Source organism: Pleurodeles waltl, chromosome 7 (genome assembly GCF_031143425.1).
Source record: "Pleurodeles waltl isolate 20211129_DDA chromosome 7, aPleWal1.hap1.20221129, whole genome shotgun sequence".
Lineage (NCBI taxonomy): Eukaryota > Metazoa > Chordata > Amphibia > Caudata > Salamandridae > Pleurodeles > Pleurodeles waltl.
Window position 1 is genome coordinate 1353715367 of NC_090446.1, and position 25648 is coordinate 1353741014.

At 51.7% G+C, this 25648-nt stretch overlaps 1 protein-coding gene across 6 annotated transcripts in view; it reads left to right on the forward strand.

Moving 5' to 3' along the window:
- LOC138246301 (galactoside alpha-(1,2)-fucosyltransferase 2-like) overlaps positions 1–25648 on the forward strand; it is a 142324-nt gene that overhangs the window by 40532 nt on the left and 76144 nt on the right. For all 6 annotated transcript variants that reach the window (XM_069200776.1, XM_069200780.1, XM_069200775.1 and 3 more), the window contains one exon: positions 7675–7782. The gene's annotated coding sequence lies outside the window, so the exon portion shown is untranslated. The remainder of the gene's footprint in view (positions 1–7674; positions 7783–25648) is intronic.

Here is a 25648-nt window from a genome sequence, read left to right on the forward strand (position 1 = left end):
GCTCCTTGAGGGTGTCACTACCTGTGGGGATGAAATCTCCTTCCCCACCCTTCCAGTGGAGTTAGCCTGCGCCAGTGGCGGGAAAGCAAAAGCTCTATAGGGAGAATGGCTAGCCGGGGCCCCCTCCCTTTGGATCTTGGTCCTACCCTTCACAAGTGTAGGAATTTCCTGGGGGCCCCTAACCACCTCCTAAACCATGAAGTCAGGTCCACCCCTACACCCCAGTCCGTGGTGTCCATATCAGTTGCTGTCGCTAAACCTTTAGAGAAAAACCCCTCCTCATGCAGACCTAGTGTGTGTCGTGTTAGAGTTCAAAAGGTTACACTTTGGCCTAAAACACTCCGTGAACATTTCTTGGAAAGTCCCCCCCTAGCTTCCTATCTCTTGTGCAGGTAAACAAGTCATAACAACAAAGTTTAACATTGACTCTTCATTTCCTCCCTTGACATATATGTGTGCATGGGGGCTTTCCTTTCTTATACTTTTAGTTCACATGACCAAACCTTTGAACCCTTCTCAGAGCCTTGCACTCTCATTTTTGCTCATTACTGCATAGGTAATGTGTGGCAAAACTGGACTTATCAAGTGCCATAAATGCATACCGGAAGGGAATACTATGTTTCCCGCCACTGAACACCAAGGGGGTTATTCTAACTTTGGAGGAGTGTTAATCCGTCCCAAAAGTGACGGTAAAGTGACGGATATACCACCAGCCGTATTACGAGTTCCATAGGATATAATGGACTCGTAATACGGCTGGTGGTAAATCCGTCACTTTTCCGTCACTTTTGGGACGGATTAACACCTCCTCCAAAGTTAGAATAACCCCCCAAATGTTGGAAGGTGGGTCATTAGTTGTGTGGCCTGCACAAGTAATGGGTCTGCACATGACCACCACTGGAAACCAAACACCCCATTGTAGTGCTTGTCTCTCATAGGGTAGCGTTGCAGAGAAATCCAAGGCTTACTCAAGGGAGGAGGTGTGGGCTAGAAATCCTCATTCACAAGCTTTTTCTTTTGATAAAGTACAAGTATTTTTATTACACATATACACTACTCAATACTATGCAACAATTTGCAAATATACACAAATTGATAGAATTACCCTTGGATGACATTGTGTAATCTCTCATGTCTCGCCCAGGGGAAATATAATCAAACAACGCACATGGCAAAACAATGCCTTGTATCCCAATGCAACATTTACCTGTACTGTAGAGTGAGAGCATCAAAATCTGGCAGAATATTAGCGCATCTACTGTGCAAGCGAGTGGTTATCAGTCTCATTACGCAAATTAGCATTAGAAAAAACATATAGAGACAGGTTTAAATACTTAAAAAAGTTAAAATTACTTTTATATTACTTCTTGATTACACTGGATTAACCTGGTGCAACATCATACCCTTGATTAATCTGGAGTAGTACCATCCTACACCCATAGAGGGTGCAGTCCCGCAAACGAAGCACAAAAGTTCTAAGAGGCTTGCGTTTGGCACCCTTGAGGGGTTATGATTCCTTTGTCCCACCCAACCTAGGGTGGAACACAAACGTTGCGTTGTGGGGACGCTGCACTGCACTCAGCTCAGAATGACGTTGGCCTCGCAATGCCTTGTGGGACATATGCATATCTAATGAGCGTCTCTCCTGCTGTGCTGGGGTGCCACTCCGCTTTCTTTCATGCGGCCTCACGCCACCGCGTTCCTCTTGGTTTGGGGGTGTCCGGTCCCACCCAGGCACCCCCGAATGCAGACCTGAATTCAATAACCTAATTCTGTACCACAGTTTTTTTCTCCACTTTTTGTGATCGCAACCTACTTCCAGTCTGGTGGAAACCAGTATGAAACCCATGGGTGATCCAGAAAAGCTATAGTCCTCTGAAAAGTAGATAAAGTTCCAAATTCAGCAGGAGGTCATATGTGTAAATCCCTCAAGGTTTTCACAAGGAAAATAACTGTTGAAATAGAGAAATATTGAAAATGAGTAGGGAAAAATTGCCATTTATGACAACATTTTAACCTGTAATGCTTTGACTTGATGACCGATTCACAAAAACAGTATACAATTACATCCCCTAGACCATTCTGGTTGCAGGGATATATAGGATTTGTAGGTTCACCAAGAACCCAATGTACCCAGAGCAAAACATCTGAACTGCTCAGTGCAATAGTTTTTCATTGAGTACCGAGTATAGACCAATTCTTATAGCGGAACAGGCAGAGTGAAAAATGGGTATCAATATATAGGGGGTCATTACGACCCTGGCGGTCGGATACCGCTAGGGGTAATGTAGCGTCCGTACCGCCAACAGGCTGGCGGTACGGAGGCCCTCATTACGACCGCGGCGGTAGCGCCGCAGTTGCACTGCCGGGGCCGGCGGTTTCCCGCCGTTTTAGCCCCGGCGGTGATAATCCACCAGGGCAGCACTGCAAGCAGTGCTGCCCTGGGGATTATGACACCCCTACCGCCAGCCTATTTCTGGCGGTTTGCACCACCAGGAAGAGGCTGGCGGTAAGGGGTGTCCTGGGGCCCCCTAACAGGGCCCCGGCCAGCTTTTCACTGTCTGCATAGCAGACAGTGAAAAGCGCGACGGGTGCTACTGCACCAGTCGCACGGCCGCAACACAGCCGGCTTCATTAGGAGCCGGCTCCTATGTTGCGGACTCATCCCCGCTGGGCCGGCGGACGCAAACTTGGTTTGCGCCCGCCGGCCCAGCTGGGATGTCGTAATGGGGGCTGCGGGAGCGCGGCCGCACGGCGGTTACCGCTTGGCGGGCGGCTCGTAATGACCCCCATAGACTTTAGGAGTAGTGGGTATTTCTACATTTCTGAATTTGTGGGCACCAGTACTGGCACATGATTTGGAGGGAATTTTTCAAAATGTCATCTTTCTTGTACACTGGATTACATTTGCAAGGAACAAATGCAGCAATTGCCATTAGTAATAATAAATGCTCTACTATTTCATGCTCCTGGAAGTATCCAGATAAAAATGGTACCTCACTTTTGTGGGGAAGCATAGTGCGTGCGACAAGAAACGGCCCAAAATGCAACAGGAACACATTACATTTTTCCACCAATAACTGACCCGCTAGAGGTATCCAGGGTGGGCTGACTTGTGTGGCTCTCACCACATTTTTTACCCAGAATCCCCTACAAACATCAAACATTGACTAAAACACACATTTACATTTTTCTCACATTTCTTTGATGGAAAGTTCAAGAATCTGCAGAGAGCAACAATTTTCCTTCCACCTGGCATTTCCCCAAATCTCCCAATAAAATGGTACCTCACTTGGGTGAGTAGACCTAGGGGCCAGATGTAGGAAACGATTTGCGACTCGCAAAAGGCAAAAATTGCCGTTTGCGAGTCGCAAATGTGAGTTTCCTATGCAGAAATGCATTTTGCGAGTCGGGACCGACTCGCAAAATGCATTTCCGACTCGCAAATAGGAAGGGGTGTTCCCTTCCTATTTGCGAGTCTGAGTGGTATGCAATACGCGGTCGCAAATGGTATCGCAGTTACCATCCACTTCAAGTGGATGGTAACCCACTTGCAAATTGGAAGGGGTCCCATGGGACCCCTTCCAGTTTGTGAATGGACCCCAAACATTTTTTTCAGGGCAGGTAGTGGTCCAAGGGACCACTGCCTGCCCTGAAAAAAAACCGAAACTAAAGGTTTCGTTTTTTTTTTTTAAGTGCAGCTCGTTTTCCTTTAAGGAAAACGGGCTACACTTAAAAAAAAAAAAACTGCTTTATTTAAAGCAGTCACGAACACGGAGGTCTGCTGACTACAGCAGGCCTCCATGTTTGCGAGTGCCTTGACTCGCTATGGGGCCGCAATTTGCGACCCACCTCATGAATATTCATGAGGTGGGTCATTGCGACCCCATAGCGAGTCGCAGTCGGTGTCTGAGACACCGTACTGCATAACATTTTGCGAGTTGCAAATAGCGAGTCGCTATGACTCGCTATTTGCAAGTAGCAAAATGTTTCTTTTCTACATCTGGCCCCTAGTGCCTACAACAGAAAACAGCACAAAATGCAATATGGACACAGCACATTTTTCCACCAAAAACTGACACTCTTTGTCTGATGTGTGAAGCTCTATATTTTTGGCTGTAGCTCAGTCGGCCCCTAGAGAAACGTAGCCAATTTGTACATTTTTGAAAAACAGACAGGGGATCCTGGATGGTGAGACTTGCTTGTTTCCAATTATTTTATTTTTTTCCTCTCAATGCCCTGCAAACATCAAACCTTGCCTGAAATCATGCATTTTCTGTGAGCTCTTTTGTGGAAACTCCTATTTACCTCAGTTGGATTAGTTCTTGTCACTAGCATGAGGCCCAGTCACACAAGTGGGGCAGAGTTTTATCAGCACATGTGGGTCAATGCTGTGTGGTGGGAATTTTGTGGATTCCTGTGGATTTCAGAAGATGCAAAAAGAAGGGCTTGGCAGTTCGGGCTGGACTGTTCCCATGAGGAACAGGGTCAAGACTGATTTGCATATGGCTGGCTCCAAACTGGGGTGGCATGGTGAGCAAAAGAATGATGGATTAATCCCAGATCTGTGACTGGGGGTGAGTGTTTGCATTGTTCAGCACTCCATCCATCATCCTTTTGTTTTGGTAGATTTCAGAAGATGCCATCACAGAAATATAGGAAAAATGTGCAACTTCAGGCAAATTTAAGGTTTGCAGGGAATTATGGGTAGGTAAATGGTGTGGGTGCATGTGAAGCACACCACCCTGGACTCCCCCAGATGTCTAGTTTTCATAAGTGCCTGGGTCTGGTAGGTTTTTCTAGATGGCAGCTTACCCAAGCCCAAAAAGTGCAACTGTTCACTATTGCAAGCGGGACGATATTGAAAGTTATCAAAGCTCTCATGGCCTAAATGTAAAATCAACACTCAAAAGAGGCAAATGTCCTCTTGTTTGCCAGTGGGATGAGATGCTATAGCCCACAGGGTTGATCAGAAAGACTGGTGCCCCCTTCAGTTTGGGTGGGGGCATAACCATGCCCATGGTGGTGGGCAGCCCCCCCACCCCTATATTTAAAAAAAAAATCCCTGGTGTCTCGTAGGTTGTCTGCCCACCAGAGGGATTGGGGCTAAATACCCCCATCTGCCCCCCAGGGGTGCAGAAACACTTTGTCCCCATTTATTTGTGATGGAGGGGATTGACCATGCCCATGGTGGGCAGCTCCCACCACTATTTTTTTAAACAAAATTACTCCCTGGCATCTAGTGAACTTTCTAACCCCTCCCCCCCCCCCCCACCCTCGAGATGGACAAATGGGGATAATTACCCTCACCTATCCCCCGGGGGGACAGAAAGACTTTGTCCCTATTTATTTGAAGTGGGTGCATGGCCAAGCACATAGTTGGCAGCCCCACTGTTCCTTTATAGAAAAAAATCCCTGGTGTCTAGTGGGCTTTCTTCCTTCAAGGGACAGAAAGACTGTGTCTATTTTTGGAGGGGTGGGGGCATTGTCATGCCCATTCTGGGCAGCCCCTACCCCTAAACTTTTCTATAAAAAATAATCACTGGTGCCTGGTGGGCTTTTTGCCTCCCCTAGGGGGGAGATCAGGGGGATATTGCCTCATTTGCCTCCCAGGAGGGCAGAAAGATTTTATTTGGGATGGAGGCACGGCAATGCCCATTGTGGGGAGCCCCTACTGCTCTTTAAAAAAACAATAATTGCCTGGTGTCTAGTGGGCTGTCACGTATCTGTGGCGATCCTCAAGCAGGTGTACACTAGGAAAGGGTACCATTGGAAAGGGAAGAGTCTCTCCTTTCCAATGATACCTCTCCCGTCTGCATTGTTGCGGGTGGGGGGCTGACGTAACCCCATGAGCACCTATGCAGTGAAAGTGAAAAGAGCCAATCGTCTCATTTCACTTTAGTTTTCAATGGAATGACATCAGCGATCTTCATTTCACTGAAAAAAAAAAACAGCCTTGAGATCTGGGGAAGGTCTTCTCCAACCCTAGAGGCTGTTTTTAGCAAAAGGAAATCCTTCTGGTACCCACAAAAGAGGGCTTTCTGGTGCCCATACCAGAGGGATTTCTTGTCTTGCGTGCAATGATGGCTTGGAGCCGTCCTAGACACACGAGCATTGTGGCGGAGGATGGCTCCAAGCTGTTATAATTGGCACCATAACAAATTCAGGCCTACTATACTGAAATACTGAGCACAAGCTTTCCCACGAGGCAACCATCAGGCATACAGTCTTATTAGAAAAGGTATACAAAGTTATAGTTGGCATAGGAAAATAGTATCTCCCCCTAACAGGCCTTAACAAGGATTCTCGCAGTGCAAATCTTCTATACTCATGTTTGTCCGAGGAGGTAACCAACATCAAAACCCTTCCCTACGAAAGTAATCAAAGAGATTCCATGTATTAAAAAACAATAAACAATCAGGCATATAGCTTTTAACATTGGTTTATCACCATGACCAATGTAAGCCAATTGTACTGAGCAAAGCTTTCCACAAAGCCTCCATCCGGCATGCAGTCATAAAAGTACAAATGCGTACAAAGTTATAGTTGACAAACAAAAATACTATCTCTCCTCAGAGAGCCTAGAAGAGATTTAGGGGGTTATTACAACTTTGGAGGAGGTGTTAATCCGTCCCAAAAGTGACGGTAAAGTGACGGATATACCACCAGCCGTATTACGAGTCCATTATATCCTATGGAACTCGTAATACGGCTGGTGGTATATCTGTCACATTTGGGACGGATTAACACCTCCTCCAAAGTTGTAATAACCCCCTTAGTCTAGTTTTAGTACTTATCTTCTATCCCTACAGTTTGTTAGCATAGGTCAGCAACACCTAACACTTGCCCACTACACTAAACTGTGAAATTCCATGCAGCAAACTACCTGTCTAAAGTCTTTAGCAGTGTATTAGAAACCCATCCTTAAAAACCTATTGTCTTTAATACATATTTTGTACAATAATTAGGTGAGGCCCACTGGCTTTGTAATAATGTTTCATAATAAATTTGTTATTTTGCCTAAAAACTATGTTAATGTACGCCATGATATGTGCCAGCATAACAACGAACTCGCATCACCCCAACATGACATACCCATCAACCCTAAGTCAGAAATGCCCGGTCAGTCAAGCCCTATGACCTAGGCCTAAAGCTACTGATTGATCATAGGTGGGGTGACGTGTACCACATAGACAAACACTCAAACTGGAAAAACCCAGATAGATCCCTCAGATGGGCAGCTACATCACAATAGTTGTAGGAGATTGGCCCCAATAAACCACATTTGTTTGGGCATGCGTTTCAAAAACACCATAAACGGAACACCCTGCCAGTCAGCACGCAACACACACAAAACAAGCCGTGATCACGTGCTCTTCATGCCAGACAACTGGACATGTTACCTACTGGCCCGCATTTTGTCCACACAAAGTCGAGTCCCACCTGAGCACTTTATCAGATGGTCTGGGTTGCAACTGCACTACTAGGCCCAGATTCCGTTCTGCAAAGAATGTATAGAATTGTTTTATAACCCTTCAAGAATTGTATAAAAGATCTCTCAGAACTCTGTAACTTTGAGAAACAGTCATCAGACCCCGACTCAGTACTGCGCTGAGTTTAATTAAACCAACTTTTCCTGTTTTGCACACGCCTCTTATCTTTCATTTCTTTAAGGTGAATCCACATTCAAGCAACATTTTGGTAAGCCAGCCATGAGAGATTGATCTTCCAAGCCTAGACTGCAGCCGAAGGAAGGATTCACATCTGCGCATATAAAGAGAGGTGAGCAGATCCTGCAATTGATTTAAAGTTCTGCTGAATCCGCTGGGCGGAGGTCCATCCTGAAGCCATTGCCAGTAGGTAAGACACTACGGGGGTCATTCTGACCCTGGCGGCCGGTGGCCGCCAGGGCCACCGCCCACGGGAGCACCGCCAACAGGCTGGCGGTGCTCCCACGAGCATTCTGACCGCGGCGGTTCAGCCGCGGTCAGAAGCGGCAAGTCGGCGGGCTCCCGCCGACTTACCGCTGCTCGGGGGAATCCTTCATGGCGGCGGAGCGCGCTCCGCCGCCATGAGGATTCTGACCCCCCCTACCGCCATCCTGTTCATGGCGGGGCACGGCAGGGGCCCCCGTAAGAGGGCCCCGCAAAGTATTTCAGTGTCTGCTTTGCAGACACTGAAATACGCGACGGGTGCCACTGCACCCGTCGCACCTTCCCACTCCGCCGGCTCGATTACGAGCCGGCATCCTCGTGGGAAGGGAGTTTTTCCCTGGGCTGGCGGGCGGTCTTTTGGAGACCACCCGCCAGCCCAGGGAAAAACTCATAATACCCTCCGCGGTCTTCTGACCGCGGAGCGGTATAATGGGGGCGGAATTCTGGTGGGCGGCCTCCGCCGCCCGCCAGAATCAGAATCACCCCCTACATCTGATCCTTAGTCTTAGCATTTGGTGTATGACAAACTAGGGGTCCACTTGGACAGCTGGGTGAGACACAAATGGTATGCCTGACCCTGGGTGTGATATAGGGTTTACTTGATCCGCTGGGCGAGATTCAGATGGCTTGACCCCTGAGTGTGACATATGGACTAGGACTCAACGCTTAGACCACCGGGCGTGACACGGATGGTACTCTAAGCCTCTGGGTGTGAAACAGGGTGCACATCAGACTTTAGGGAAAGATTTGAACCTTGGAGTTTAGATGTAGCTTGTGCTTGGCCGAAGAGGCCATGTAGTTGTCAAGTTGTTCCTTCTTCTCCAAGTAAATTGTTGCTATCTTTGTCACCGAGTTGATATTGACAGACTATCGGGCTGACTTAGTCCCATGTACCATGAGAGCCTCCCTTCAGCATCAAGCACCATGTGCTAGGAGCAGGCTGAGGGTTTTTTTGGACACGGTCATCCTCTTTCCTCTGTCTTGTTTTCCTCTCTTTTCTCTTTATTTGCATTGTGGCTTTCAATTAATGCATTGTTGATGCTGTGGTGCTGATAACTTATTGCATTTATACTTCATGTTGAAATGTTATATCTTGTTAAGTGATTTAATGTATATATGAAGGAGTCACTAACTTTCTCTCACAGACTTTTATTCCATATTTGCTACCCCGCTGCAAAAAAAAGGTTCATGTTGCAATGTTATGTTTCTTAATGCATTGAAATTAACCCTTGCACTTTCTTTCAGGTTGTGATTTCTTCATATGTATTGTTTTATGTATTGTGAAAAGTCTTTTTGATGCATCTCTGTCTAAAGTTGAGCTCATAGTAGTTTTTGCTGGCATAATCCTGTGTACATATTTCTCTGTGATCAGAGTAAAATTTAGAATATTTAAAACTTCAGAAAGTTAGAACTATACTAGCATCTTAGAAAGGTTCCCAACCCATCATGGAGTTGCCGTTAAGCCACATTCAAACTAGATTCCCCGTGCAGGATCAAAAGCTAGATAAATACTGCCATGAATGGCATGCACATACTAAGGCATATGTGTTCCCCTGGCCAGATGGGTGAAACTTCAGCATTAACACAATAGAGCACACAAGGACACACATTCAGACCAAAGTTGAAGGGTGAAAGAAGGCTAAAAGAGAGGCAATGATAGAACTATGGGCCATCTTTGAGATGGTCCTGACCTGCAGCCACCCACACTTCCCAACCATACGTAGGTATGGATGTGCTCTCTCTGATGCCTGCCATCCCAGCTGTTCCAGCACTAGGCTACACCAATCCACTATTTGTGGGGCCCGCTAGGCCCCAGCTGGGCAGCAAACTCCTGGATCCACGGCTGGGGGGGACACAAGTCCGAGCCAAGGTTGGGGCAAAATTTCCCCCAAGCTCTACCCCTCGTTTGCCATGCTCCGTTGTTCAGCGCAGATAGCATATACACCAGCCCATCCGGGAGTATGCTCTCAAGTGACTGAGAGGTTCATAGTGGTCCTGGACAGTGACATCACCAGTACAGGGGGAGGAAAACGTTTTCAATTGAAGAGGTGACAGAAAGTGAGCTTGAGGCTATGTTCCCACCAAGGAGAAACACACGCAGCACTGAGTGAAGGAGGAAGCCCAGGTGGGAGTTAGAATAAAGGCGCAGGTCGTGGAGAGAGAGAGAGAGCCCTTGTCTGGAAGCGCAAAGGGAGAACAGAGCAGTGCAACCTCCTCCGGAGCAGAGTGGAGCCAGGCCCCAGGCTCCACACAAAGAGAAGTCCAAAGTAGAAGCATGAGGAACATGAACCTCACCAGACTGACATTGCAGGGGAGGAGCGGACCAAGAAATAAGAGATCAGAGTAGCCTAGTCCAAACTGAATTAAGGCACAAGGGAAGCTAAATGGCACCTGGATGCATGCAGAAGGAAAGCAGTGACAACGATGTCTGCATCTCCCCCTGAACGTGCAGGTCAGACAGACTGACCTCTAGAGAGATATGCCCTCATTTCAAGGCTGGCAGTCCTAGGACCACCAGCTTTGGGGTGGTATTCGGACCGCTGTGGTTGTGGTAGTCCAACCTCCACATTGCAAGTTTGGTGGGTCTACCCAACTGAAGACTGTCATCTCTACCAGGACCATAGATCCCAACAGGGTGACGGCAGTCAGGCTTATAACCAGCCATGGCTGATTACAATCCCACTTTCTTCCTGCTTTTTAAGGCGAGGACAGTGAAGTGGGGGCTCCCCTGTCCAACATCATCGGAATGCGCACTGTCTGCTTTGCAGACAGTGCTCATTCGGACGGTGCTGGCCAGACCCATCTGTACTACAAATCAGAACTCAACTCCCTTAAGGGAGCCAAATCCTATATCATAGCATGGTTCCCACCTAACTGACAGGCAGGAATGTGCATTACAATGTTCCTGCCGGTCAGCGCAGCAGAAACATTGTAATACGTACGGTGGTGACATCACTGCCATGGTGGTGGCATCCTCCTGTGAGTTTGGTGGTCCCGTGGCGGAGAGAAGAAGACGAGGTCTTTGCATGATCAATTTGCCACCTGCTGGCCTGCTGGAGCGAAAGGGAGGGTCAGTATGATAAACCTTGGAGGAATCCTTCAAACCAGAGGTCATGGTCGTCGTGGAGGACTGCATCCGGCATGGAGGGAGAGATCCCAAATGGAACTTCCTCTGCATGCCTGGGTAAACCATGACTGACTTTCTAGATAGAAAGAGGGAGTGATGGGGACAAGAGACATGACAGCCATGACCAAAACAGGCCCCCAGGTTGCATTCCTTTTCAAGAACCTCAAAAAGGGGCTACCCACCAAAATACAGAGTGGGCTGGACAGCATAGTATGGTTAGACACCAAACATACAGGCCCACATATTACACTACTACAGGCAAAAGCAGGAAAAGGACAGGGAAAAACAGGAGCAAGCCCAAAGGGACATCAAGGGAGCCACGTTGACCACAAGCATGAAAAGGGCACCGGTTTTGAAGGGTGCAACCACACCACTCCAGCAGGGACCAAGCAGTTGTCCAAACATGTGGCAACAGCAGACGGGGAACCCAGCCCAGCAAGGACCGGGGCCATGGCAGGGAGGGATAACTGTCTGGTAAGGCAGCAGCTTTACACAATCGCAAAATCCTAGTATGCAGTTGATCCAAAATCCCCAATAAGTTTATTTTCACATCAGGCCCACTTAGAAACTCATCTAAAAAATAAAGGAAAGTGACAACATTAAACACACACCTTTATTTGCGTTTGGAAAAACTCAGGGCTGCTGTACATTTTGTTGATTAGGAATCCACACATTGGGGTGCCTGCAGGGGGGCCTAGGCCCAACTCTACTGCTGGTCCCCCAGGGTGGAATTGGCCCCCAGGGGAGGGCAGTCTGACAAAGAGGCAGAGCGGCCCCCCAACCATCCATAAATGCAGGCACCCAGGTCCCCGCAACCTTTCAACTTGACGACAGGCTACAAGTTGAAAGGACCCCATTCTTCAACATCAGGATCCAGATAATGGAGGCCCTCTTTCAGTTACAAAAAAAAGCAATGTTCCAGTGCCAGGAGCCAGGTTCTCCGTGCACTTGAGATAATGGTGTCCCCAAAAAAACTTCGAAGTCGATGCAAATCTGACAGGTTACAAAGCAACAACATGGCACCAAGTCAGTAGAGAAATTCACCAGAGCAATCAGCCATCCCAGTTCATTACCCATATTGGGCAAATCTCAACGAGTCCTGGTCGTGCATCTGACTCCCACCATAAGCAAATGACCTGCCTGAAGATGGCTCCTTTGAGGCGCCCAAAATCTGATCTCAGACTCAATCCTACCAGAAGCCCGATTTCCCAGTGCCTAGGGTGACAGAAGATGAGGAGCCTCTGATTAATCTGCCCTGAACGTATTCTGACCCCCCTTGGGTACTGCGGACGCCGTGGGTCCCAGAAGGTCTGTTGCTAAGCCTGGGCCTCGTGGACCCTGGAGCAGCATGGCTGGGTTTTACACCTCGCCTGAAGTCGCAGCTGTGTGGTGAGCCAGACTACAATTCAACATCAGCACGCACCCGCAAATAACTCTGTGTGGTGTGGGGACTAAGGGGGTCATTCTAACCCTGGCGGTCGGTGATAAAGCGGCGGCCAACCCGCCAACAGGCCGGCGGTCCAAAAAATGGAATTCTGACCCTGGCGGGAACCGCCAACACAGCCCGCCACATTAACACTCCGACCGCCACGGCGGTACAGACAAACAGCGCGGCGGTCACCGCCAACAGGCAGGCGGCAGACAATGTACCGCCCACACTATCACAACTCACCAATCCGCCACCTTTTCCGGGGCAGAAGCCCCGCCGATAAAAACACGGCGGAAACAGACTACGGACGGGAAAACGCTCACCAAAACACACTCCACGAGTACGGAGGACAGCATGGAACCCGAATTAAACATCCTACCTGCACTCGTCTACCTGCTCATCTACCACGAGTACGAACTCCGGCGCAGACGACAACGGTGAGTACTGCACCTACGACACACGGGAGGGGGGAGGAGGAAAGGTTACGGGCACACACATATGCGACCCCCACCCCCCCAAACTATGTACACACCAATGCAGAGCAACAATGCACAGTGACACCACCCAAACCCCCCTGAAAAATGCAAAGACAGAATTAAATTGTGAACCAAATTTTTATATAAAAAATAGACTCCGAGACGTATCGGCAACTATGCAAAATATCCATAACAAAATAATACTATACACACTGCCATGGCGAACCGAGGCAATTAGTCCGCTACATCCAAGTCAAATGGAACAGTCCGTGGGCTACAGTGTAGCGACACAAGGGCAAAGCCCACAGAGGAGACCTGAGTCCTTTGGAGAGAACACTGCAGGGGCATCTGATGAAAATACTACAGGCACCTCAGGGGGAAGGGAAGGGGGGGGCACCACAGCCACATGAGTCCACGACGCAAGATCCACGAAGGGGCCACCATGCCCACTGTGCCATCCTGGGGAGTGCAAAGCCACAGTCTCTCAAGTCTCTACAGTGAGTGGGTTGCCCACTGTACCATCCTGGGGAGTGCAAAGCCACAGTCTCTCAAGTCTCTACAGTGGGTGGGTTGCTCACTCTGCCATCCTGGGGAGTGCAAAGCCACAGTCTCTCAAGTCTCTACAGTGGGTGGGTTGCCCACTCTGCCATCCTGGGGAGTGCAAAGCCACAGTCTCTCAAGTCTCTACAGTGGGTGGGTTGCCCACTCTGCCATCCTGCGGAGTGCAAAGCCACAGCCTCTCAAGTGGATAACAGTCTCCACTGGTCAAGGAGGAGGCATGGTGGGCACAGTGAACCATAAACAGTGCTTGAGATGAAGGGGCCCAGCGGAGCGGTGCTTGAGACGGCGGGGCCCAGCGGAGCGGTGCTTGAGATGAAGGGGCCCAGCGGAGCGGTGCTTGAGACGGCGGGGCCCAGCGGAGCGGTGCTGGAGATGGCGGGGCCCAGCGGAGCGGTGCTTGAGACGGCGGGGCCCAGCGGAGCGGTGCTTGAGATGAAGGGGCCCAGCGGAGCGGTGCTTGAGACGGCGGGGCCCAGCGGAGCGGTGCTTGAGATGAAGGGGCCCAGCGGAGCGGTGCTTGAGACGGCGGGGCCCAGCGGAGCGGTGCTTGAGATGAAGGGGCCCAGCGGAGCGGTGCTTGAGACGGCGGGGCCCAGCGGAGCGGTGCTGGAGACGGCGGGGCCCGGCGGAGCGGTGCTGGAGACGGCGGGGCCCAGCGGAGCGGTGCTTGAGACGGCGGGGCCCGGCAGAGCGGTGCTGGAGACGGCGGGGCCCAGCGGAGCGGTGATTGAGACGGCGGGGCCCAGCGGAGCGGTGCTTGAGATGAAGGGGCCCAGCGGAGCGGTGCTTGAGACGGCGGGGCCCAGCGGAGCGGTGCTTGAGATGAAGGGGCCCAGCGGAGCGGTGCTTGAGACGGCGGGGCCCAGCGGAGCAGTGCTTGAGATGAAGGGGCCCAGCGGAGCGGTGCTTGAGACGGCGGGGCCCAGCGGAGCGGTGCTGGAGACGGCGGGGCCCAGCGGAGCGGTGCTTGAGACGGCGGGGCCCAGCGTAGCGGTGCTTGAGATGAAGGGGCCCAGCGGAGCGGTGCTTGAGACGGCGGGGCCCAGCGGAGCGGTGCTTGAGATGAAGGGGCCCAGCGGAGCGGTGCTTGACACGCTGTTCAGCGGTGCTCTTCTCCACGGCGGGCCCTGTTCAGCGGTGCTCTTCTCCACGGCGGGCCCTGTTCAGCGGTGCACATCCAGTAGGTTCAAGTGAGCCAGACCTGGCCTGGACTCCGTGCTCAGACGCCCTCCGGCCGTGATGTTCCTGGGCCCTTCGGTGACGGAGTCCTGGGCCCTTTGGAGTCCTCCTTTACAGCTGGGATGTGGCATGTGGGGCCCACCTGCTCCACGCTCCTGCTGGCTGACGTCTCCGCCCTGCTGCCCTTACGCTCCTTAGATGGGGCTCTCGGGCCCTTGCCTCCCCTAGACGTTGTGGCTGGTGAAGTGGGTGAACTCTGCTCCTTGGGGGCAGCCGTGTCAGTCTTCTCACGGCGGCCCTTGTGTTTCCTGGTCCTCTTGCCGGGGGGGGGCTGGATGTGTCCTTGCTGCTGATGGAGGTGTCACTGCTGGCAAAGGGTGGGCTCCAGAACCCATGCACAACAGTGACACCCGAAGTTGGGCTGGTGGTGGCTGTGGTGCTCTTGGGACTCTTTGCAGATGGAGGGGGTAGGTCATCGGAGGGGAAGAGGTCAAGATTAGCCAGGAAATTTTTTTTAGGGCCAAGGTAAAAGGTAGGAGAAGTGGAGATGGAAGTGGAGGAAGAGGATGTGGTTGTAGGAGAGTCAGGTGTGCTGTCATTGGGTGAAGGTGCAGGTGCTGTAGGCTGTTGTGAGGTGGATGTCTGTTGGGTGGGTGTCTGCCTGCGTTTGTGTGTCTTGGAAGGGGTGGTGACAGACACAGTGGGAGAGGACACAGGGGACGTGTAAATGGCAGTGGGGGTGGTGACTGCACGCGTGCGGACTGTAAAGGAGGGTGTGGTGGTGATGGAAGCACTGGCTGATGTTGGTGTGCATGCAGGTGTGAGTGGAGACGTCACAGGGAGGGAGGAGGGAGACGAGGAGGAGGGGGACACAGGGGTGGTAGTGACTGTTGGGATGTCTGCATCTGTGTGTTGCTTGGGTGAGTGTTTGTGGGATCTGTGGTGCTTGTGTCTGGATGAGCTGCCCTTGGGTGTTGAGGTGTGTGCAGGCTGGTCAGATGGTGTGGATGGGATAGGCTGAGGAACAGGAGACAGAGACAGGCTGGAGGCAGTCAGAAGAGGGAGGCTGGAAACAGGGACAATGGCTGCCGTCAGTGCTGAGGCCAGAGCATTGAACGATTGTTGATGGGCAGCCTGACCCGAATGAATGCCCTCCAGGTAGGCATTGCTCCGATGCACCTCCCTTTCTACCCCCTGGATGGCATTCAAAAGGGTAGTCTGCCCAACAATGAGTGTCCTGAGGAGATCAATGACCTCCTCACTGAGGGCAGCAGGGGTAACAGGGGCAGGGGCTGAGGTGCCTGGGGCGAAGGAGACGCCCGCCTTCCTGGGTGAGCGGGCACGGAGCGTAGGCTGAGGGGCTGCTGGGAGGGCGGGGCTGGTGCGCTGGGTGGCGGCTGTACCTGTAGAGGCGGGGGGCCCGGATGTTGCCGCCACCGCTAGGGAGCTCCCATCCGAGGACGTGTCGCTGTCGCTGCTCTCACCAGCGGTCCCCGTTGTGGTGCTCCCCTCGCCCTCCGGCTCACTTGGGCCCTCGGTGTCTGTTCCTGTGCCCACCGGGGCATTGTGGCTTGCAGCTCCCTCGTGCTCCGATGCCAAATCTCCTCCGCCTGATGATGCTAATGCACACATGCACAAGAAGATGAAGAAGAAGGGTGGGGGGAGAAAGAGATAACCTGGTTGAGTGCATGCAATGTCAACACCGTTGGCGGAGAGGACAGACACAGGAGCCGCATGCACTAAGCCGCGCATTCGGGGCACACTACTCAGTACTTCTGACTCGGACAACAGGTCAGGAGACGACAAGCGCGCACATGTGTGAGGCTGGACCATCAATAGCTGGACTTGTCACCCTACGGAGGTGGGGGCCGGGAGCACAGGGCCATGCCTAAGGGAGAGGACTACACTACAGAAAGCGCCCTGGCCTAATGTCACCCCCAACCCTCCTCCCCCACCCAGACGCCCCCACTGCGCAGAAAGATAGCTGAATGTGCTGATACTCACCCCCTTGTGTCTGCTGTGATGCTCTCAAGCGCCCATCCAACTCCGGGTAGGCCACCGCCAGGATCCGGGACATCAGGGGGGTCAGGGTACGACTGGCACCCCTCCTAGGTTGGGAGGCCATCCCCAGCAGTGACTCGGCGGTCTTCCTGGTTCTGCGGCGGATGTCCTCCCACCTCTTGCGGCAGTGGGTGCCCCGTCTGACGTGGACCCCCAGGGCCCGGACTTCCTTGGCGATGGCACGCCAAATCCCGACTTTCTGATGGGCGCTGACCTATGTGACATGTACAGGGTGGGAAGGAAACAATCATCAACTTACTGCATGTTAGATGTGATTGGCCCCCCCTCCCCAACCTTGCAATATAGCACATGCTCTCATCTGTCGTGCGTTGCACTCCTCATTCGCCCCCCACCCCACCAACTTACATCCACCCCACTCCACACAGGCATCGCCCATTCCATGTGCACCCGGTGTACTCACCTGTTGGTCTGGAGGACCGTAGAGTAACGCATACTGGGGGAGGACCCCATCCACGAGCTTCTCCAACTCTTCAGACGTGAAGGCAGGGGCCCTTTCCCCAGTCGCAGCAGCCATTGTCATTTCCAGACCGAGTTCACAGCAGCACTTGCAGTATAGGTCCTCTCCTGTGGATGATCAGGTCTCGAGTGATTAAGCAGATAGAAAATGGCGGTCACGCCCGCGGCGGTGCGTACCGCGGCGGTGCGTACCGCGACCGCCGGCGCACATCGTCATTGGCTCCTGAAACCCATAGGCTTCAATGTTATCCAATGCGGCTCCGTATAGCGGTCTTCGACCGCCTACCGCCACGGTGTGCTCCGCCAGCGCAGTGACCTCACATCCCATTGTCCCACTTCACAGGTCAGGCAGCCGCCATTTCAAGGGCCCACATGGCATAATCTCTACTGCGACACACAGGCCTAGGCCTGGCATTGCCACACATACACGCCTTTCAATACCTAGATAACCGTGTGCCATGCAAGCAGTGGTGAACGTACCAGTGATTATCTTGACTCTGTGCTCCATGTTGTCCTTCCTAGGCACCGTCCGCTGGGATTTGCGAGGAGAAGGATGAATCCTCGCGTGTACCGACCGCTGGTGGACCTGTCGACAATGGAAGAACGCCACATCATTCTACGATACCGACTTGACCGTGCCACCATCCATGAACTGTGTGCCCAGCTGGAGCCAGCCCTGATGTCCCCCATCCGCCAACCCACAGGAATTCCCCCTCTGGTGCAGGTGCTGTCAGTCCTCCATTTTCTTGCAAGTGGCTCATTCCAGACAACAGTGGCCATGTCATCTGGAATGTCTCAGCCAATGTTTTCTAAGGTGTTGTCTAGAGTGTTGTCTGCCCTGACGAAACACATGCGGAGTTACATTATATTCCCAGAGGAGGTTGATTTGCCCACTGTGAAGGGTGATTTTTATGCCCTTGGACATATTCCCAACATAATTGGTGCCATTGATGGGACCCATGTAGCCTTAGTCCCCCCAAAAGACGATGAGCAGGTGTGCAGAAACAGGAAGAGTTACCATTCTATGAACCTCCAGGTGGTCTGTTTGGCTGACCAGTACATCTCCCATGTGAATGCCAAGTTCCCTGGGTCAGTGCATGACGCGTATGTGATGCGTAATAGCAGCATCCCTTTTGTGATGGAACAGCTACAGAGACAACGTGTGTGGCTAATAGGTGACTCTGGTTACCCCAACCTGCCTTGGCTATTGACCCCAGTGAGGAATCCCCGGACCAGGGCTGAGGAACGGTACAATGAGGCCCATGGGCGAACTAGGAGGGTCATTGAAAGAACCTTTGGCCTCCTGAAGGCCAGGTTTAGGTGTCTGCATATGACAGGGGGATCCCTGATGTACTCACCAAAGAAGGTGTGCCAGATCATCGTGGCCTGCTGTATGCTTCACAATCTGGCATTGCGACGTCAGGTGCCTTTCCTGCAGGAGGATGGTCCAGATGGTGGTGTTGAAGCAGCTGTAGAGCCTGTGGAGAGTGAAGAGGAGGAAGACTCAGAGGACGACCCAGACAACAGGGACAGAGTTATCCAACAGTATTTTCAGTAGCACACAGGTAAGAATCACACACGCCATTTTAATTTTCCTGACTGCCTCGTTTTTCTCAACTTTGTCTATGACCCCCCAGTTATTTGAAACTGATGTTTGATTCTCCCTTCCCTTTTCAGTGCTGTATGACCCACTGCGTGACTTCTGCTTGGTTAGCCCATGGACTAATGCTTATTGATCTCGGTATGTGTTCAGCACAAAGTTTACAGAACATAATTGATCGGTAATGTGTTTTACATTTGTAAATAATACAGCCTGACTCCAGCATGATTTCAGTGCATTGAGTGATTTATTTTTTGTGCTAGATAATGGTACATGATATAAACACGGTGATGGGTGGGGGTGGAGTAATGGCCATGGCAGAGTCCAGTTCTCAGTCTCACAGGTGCATTGTCCATATGCCTGTGGAAGGATGGAGCAGGGGCAGTTCAAGGTTGGACAGGGTGGCAATGTGGGACAGTGGGATGACTTCAGGGGGTATCTCATGCTGGCGGGGGTCTTGACATCCTACTCTGTCGATTTTTTTGATCTCAGGCTCCTCTTGCGGGGTGGTTGTTCTTCAGCAGGAGGTGGGGTTCTGGTGGCCTGTCGTTGTGGTGGGGCCTCCTGTCCACTAGCGCCGGCGGAGGTGGTAGACTGTTCCTGGTCCGGGCTAGTGACAGGGGCCCTGTGTGGTGCCACATGGTCCCGCAACGTGTCTTCTATCCGGTGGAGGGCCTGGACTAGGCTCCCCATGGCAGTAGAGATGTTGGTGAGATGATTGTTGAACCCCATGTAGCGTTCCTCCTGCTGTGCCTGGATCTCCTGGAACCTGGCCAGTACCGTCGTCATCGTCTCTTGTGAGCGGTGGTAGGCTGCCATGATGGTGGTGAGGGCCTCTTGGAGAGTCGGTTCCCTGGGCCTCTCCTCCCCCCCCTCTCGCACAGCAGCCCTCTGAGTTGCCCTGTTTCCCCCGGACTCTGTCCCCTGGACGGTGTGCCCACTACCACTGCCCCCAGGTCCCTGTTGTTGTTGGGGTGGTGGGTTAGCCTGGGGGCCCTGTAGTGGCAGACACACCGCTGATTGACCTGTCCTAGAGACAGAGCCATGGGCCCGCTGGGTGGGAGCTGTGCTGTTGTTCCCAGAGGGGGTTGGGTCTGCTGTGGCCTGTGTGTGGGGAACCGACTGTCCAGAGGTCCCCGATGGTCCGGGCTGGTCGTCAGGTTCCAGGTCGACAGAGCTGCTGTCATCACTGGGTGCCTCTTCCGGGGGAGGGATGGACATTTCTGGACCCTCCTGGCCGGTGTGTTGGCGTTCGGGTCCTGCATTGGGTAAGAGAGTATGGTTATTGTTTCTGTGTGTGCTATTGTGTGCGATTTATGGGTGCCCTTGTCCCCCAGTGCTGTCATTCCCTTGGGGGAGGTGTTGTGGGGGTGTTGGGGGGGTGGTATGTGCAGTGGTCATGCTTAGGTGATGGGTGTCAATAGTTTGTGGTGGCATGCAGGGGTTGGTGTTGGGTGGGTTGTGCTGGGGAGACATTCTCAGGGAGGATGTGTGATGGGGGGTTGGGGGTGAGGGTGGTGGTGGGGGTTGGCATGCTGGGTGGGGGTGACGTAGTTGAGATTGTACCAGAGTCCATTCCTCCGTGTACTCCAGCGAGGCCATCAGGATGCAGGATGTTTAGTACCTCTTGCTCCCATGCTGTGAATTCGGGTGGTGTGGGTGGGGGTCCCCCGCCAGTCTTCTGCACTGCGATGTGTCACGAGACCATCGAGCGCACCTTTCCCCGTAAGTCGTTCCAACGTTTGCGGATGTCCTCTCGATTTCTGGGATGCTGTCCCACCGTGTTTACCCTGTCCACGATCCGCTGCCATAGCTCCGCCTTCCTGGCTATAGTGGTGTGCTGCACCTGTGAGCCGAAGAGCTGGGGTTCGACTCTTATGATCTCCTCCACCATGACCCGGAGTTCTTGGTCCGAAAAGCGTGGGTGCCTTTGGGGTGCCATGGGGTGGTGTGGATGAGGTGTGGGGTGGTGTATATGGTGAAGAGTGTGTTGGTGTGTGGTGCTTTGTGCTTCTATGTGGTGTGTGTGATGGTGTAGTGTGCCTCTGTGTGATGTAGCTCTCTATTCTGTGATGTGTCTCTCTCTCCTTCTTCTATGATCTTCGGTCGTAGGGGTTTGTGGGTGATGTGGGTGTGTGTTTTATAGTTGGTTGGATGTGTGGGAGTGTTGTTTGTATGTGTGTCAGGTGTGTGTATTTCAAATTGTCCAATGTGGCTGTGTTTTGGAGCTGTGTGTGTATTTTGACCGCGGCGGTGTGTACCGCCAATGGAATACCGCGGTTGAAAGACCGCCGCGTGGATTCGTGGGTCAGAATGGCATGGGCGTGTTTGTGTTGGCGTGACGGTGGAGGTTTGGTCATCTCCAGTTTTCCGCGGCCCGCTGATGTGGCGGCCTTCCTTGGATGTCGGGATTTTGGCGGTTCCGCCGTTGTGGGTCAGAATGACCGTGGCGGTTTACCGCAGCCGCGGCGGTAGAATGGCGGACTTCTGACCGGCGGTAAGGGCCTTTTACCACCGAGGTCAGAATGACCCCCTAAGTGTGGTTTTTTGTGCAGGTGCCACCTGAGGCTGTGGTGCACTCATGGAGGGGGCTGGCCCACACGGCTTGAAGGGTGCGCTTAATGGGTGGTTCTTCTTGGCCGTCAGAGAAGGTGAGACGGCCCAGGATCTGTGTGGCTAGGACCCTGGAGGACAGGAGTGGCACCACACCTGGAGTTGTGGCTGTGCTATGGGCTGGTCTACAGATAGATGTTAGACTGCACCTGCTAAATGACTCTGGCACTGTGGGGCCTTGGAGTGGCCTTCTGCACTAGCGCCATCTGGGGCTGTGGTGGTTGCATGGAGGAGGCCGGCCCGCACGCTCGGGGAGCTCACTTCTCAGGCTGTTTCCCTTCACCACTGGAGAGACTGGAATGGCCCTGAACCCAAGCGGTAACAGCCCTGCAGGTCACCTCACACAGACTCCCCAACCTAAAGTTTAATGCTGTAAGTGGTGCACAGAGACAGTGATGGTAGCCACTCCTTGCTGGCTTGTGAGAACTGCTTGATACCTATCCCCATACCTGGTACTGGCCTAACAGCGCACCCCCTTCTGTGACTGTGACTGTGCCCCCCCGACTTTGAGCAAGGACATTCCTAAAGGCAATATTCAGCTATATTGAACCTATCCACTTGCATACTGATAGTCCCAGTGCACCTCACTGGTGACGCTCTCTCTTGACCCCTACAGGTCACACATCATCAAAACGCTGCACAAGAGAGGAATGCCCAGCATGTGACCGGTGGGACTGCTCATGCCTACCTAACCAGAGGCGGTGGGGATGAGGCATGCCCCTTAAGGGGAGTACTGGAGTTGAACTTTCTCTGCTTGTGCACATCACTGCAGTGCACATCTGAACCTCAAAGCACTCAAACCAGCTTCTATTAAGGCACATACACAAATTCACCATGTTCCCCGACATCTCGCTGCTGGTGCGGCTGCTAGTGCCACCCTGCTACTGTCCCAGAAGCTACCAGAGGGGACTGATGAGTCCACACTACTGACCCCTGGGGTTTGTTAGCCCCTTCTTCAATACAGCCAACACATGGGACGTAAAGGCGGAGCAGGCCTCTTGCCCCTGAAGCAGCACAAGGACAACAACGACGGCCACTCATAACCCACTCTGCCACTGGTACCAGCGACACTGGTGACAGCCTCAGACCACAAACTGGACCAGATACTTGAAGCCATATCAAGCAGGATCTTAGTTCAAAAGTGGATGCTGCAGCAGTGGAGGTAGGCCTTTTGAGTGCTGATCAGCGCAAACTAGCGGATTGAGTCTTATAAGTGGAAAGGTTAATCCAAGAAACCCGCCCAGCAGTCCACAAGTTAAAGGAGCAGGTCCGTAACCTCACTGTCCAAGTTCTTGAAGCCCGAGCCAAGGACTCTGAAAGGCATTCCCACAGTAATAAAATCTGGATAGTGGGATTCCCTGAGGGATCAAAGGGCCCTAACCCAGTATGGTTCTTAGAATCTTGATTGTCGAAACTAGCAGCGTCTCCTCAACTATTTGCCCATTTTCTGCTTGAGCAGGGACAGGGTCCCGACATGCAGCCCGCCACCAGGAGCTCCTTGGTGACCAATAGTGGCCAAGGTGATGAACTATAGAGATAATGAAGCTCTGTTGCAGGCCGCCTGGACCTCTGAACCACTACAATATGACGGAGCTAAAGTATTACTGTTCCCAGACTACACTAACGTGATAAGGCACCAGAGGGCTTTGTTCCTCTTTGTGAAATGTAAACTACGCCAAGCAGGACTGCGTTACGTGCTCCTCTTCCCAGCAAAGCTCAAGGTAATCATGAACAACAAAAAGGACTTATTCACAGTGCTAACGAATGCTTGGGACTGGCTTGACCAACGTCTCTTTGAAACCTCCAATATGTTTTCATCATCTACCAGACCATGCAGCGAAGGCCAAACTTCGTGATACAAGAGGCGTGAGATGCTGCACCAACGAGGAGCTACGATTCAGGGAGCACCCTCACCGGAACAAGCGAAGAAAGCACAAGCTTAAGCCAAGTTAACGGCAGTCACGCTATGGGCAGACAGACGCTCACGACCATCTCCTCAATAGACGACGGGATACTGAACAATGCTTCTACTCCCTCCACCGATATTATGTCTTCTGTGCTGTACCATAGGTAACCCCTCAGACTGCAGACAAGCTCATATGATGATGGTCACTGACTAGATTTCTTTCCCACAGCCAAGAATGGGGCCCTTCAGCTAGAGTTCAATACAGCTCCCCTCAACAAAAGTGTTGGAACTCTGATGCTTCCGCCCCGTCTAGCTCCAAGGCGAGAATACCACATGTCAGTGCACAGACTGGAGCCCTCTTCTTATGGGACAAATTGCTAATCATTTGGGCAACATTTGCGATTTGCTCTGTCTTGGACGCTGCTATTTCTGTCCATCTTTGGCTCCCTGTCCTATTTTGTGCGATTTGCACTTGCCAAGCTGGTCCTTGAGAATGCAACAGCACAGGTTCCTACACATAAGTCTCTCTAATAGCACGCTTAAATATAGTAACATGGAAAATCCGGGGCCTATGCACCCTCTGGAAGACACATGCACTACAGCAATACATATGACACAGAGGTACACAGATTGCGCTCCTCCAGGAGACCCATATCAGACGAGAAGTTAACCTTCAAAAGTGTTGGCGTGGTCAATGCTTCTGCACTACATACTCAAACTTTGCCTGGGGTACTCTCATCTGGGTCAGACAGGGGGTACCCTTTCATCCACTAGACACCATCATAGACCCAGAGGGCAGATATTTATTGGTGGAGGGACTACTGGACGGGGGGCAAATCCTACTGGAAAAAATATATTCCCCTAACATGGCTCACTCAGTTTTCTTTTCGCACCTGTCCACTGTATTCGTTAAGTGGAACCACATGCCCTGGCTATTAGGAGGGGATTTTAACTGTATAGTTGACCCTAACCTTGACCAATCCAATCCCCCTGTCCCTGTTTGCCGATACGAACATGACCCACTTTACCCAATGGCTCCAGCATTGGTCTGCATACTCTGCGACCCAACTGCTTATGCTGGAGGCAGAATATTTAGGCCAAACCTTCTAAGACCACAACATTCTTCAGCTGCAACTAGATTGGGTAACCCTACAACCTCCAGTACCTAAGTGGAGACTCTGACCCGCTCTGCTTGAAGACTTGGCATTCTCAGAGACAGTGGATGCAGCCCTCACAAATTGCTTAACAGACAACTGGGGCACAACCACCTCTAAGCTTATAGACTGGGAGTCCATGAAGGTGGGGGCCAGAAGGCATAGCATCCGAACAACAGTTGGTGTTCTCACGATATTACATAATGACCTGTCACACCTGAAATCCACTTTGGGAGTGCCAGAATCCGAGGCTAGGCATGACCCCATGAAAAGGCAAGTTCTGACCACAACATTCACCACACATGCACGACTAATGGAACAATTACGCAGCTTTGACTTCTGTGCTTATCAAGTCAAAACACACACTGACAGGGGAATCAGGGCCATTTACTGGTGTGGCTTTTGCACAGTGTGAGCCCCTCCAAGGCCTATTACAGAGATCAGGACCTTAACTCAAACAGAAATCCATCCAGCATTTACAGCACATTATCAAACCCTAAAAGACCCCCGATCTGTCGACCGACAGGCAGTCATTACCCGATTCCTGAATCCACTGGACCTCCTGACAATTACTCTACTGGAAAGTAACAACCTCAGCAAACCCCTTAATGCCCAAGAAATCCACACTACCATGAGGGGTGCAGTCACTCTCAAAACACCTGGGTTGGTTGGGATCTCTATAGAGTTTTGTAAAACATGTGAAAGTTAATTAGCTCCCAAGCTATTACAGCTCTACCAGGTGTCATTCGAGGAAGGCCAACTCCCACAATCCTGCTGGGAATCTTTACTAATTTCACTCCTAAAGCCCAGGAAGGACCCCCAAGAACTGATTTTCTACTGCCCCATATCAATGCTGGGCTCAGATTTTAAAATACTAAGCAAGTACTGGCGAATCGCCTCTATGAACTAATGAAGTTTCTGATACACCCAGATCAAAATGGATTTAACCCGACAGATCCACCTCTCTAAACATACGCCACCTCTATAAGTTTATAGAGCTGTCCTCAGACCATTGGCCATATGCTGCATGCCTGGGTCTCGATTTTGAGCAGGCGTTTAATGCAGTCAATTGGGGTTACTTATTCTCGACCTTAACGGCCTTTGGTATAACAGGACATATGCAGGTCCTGA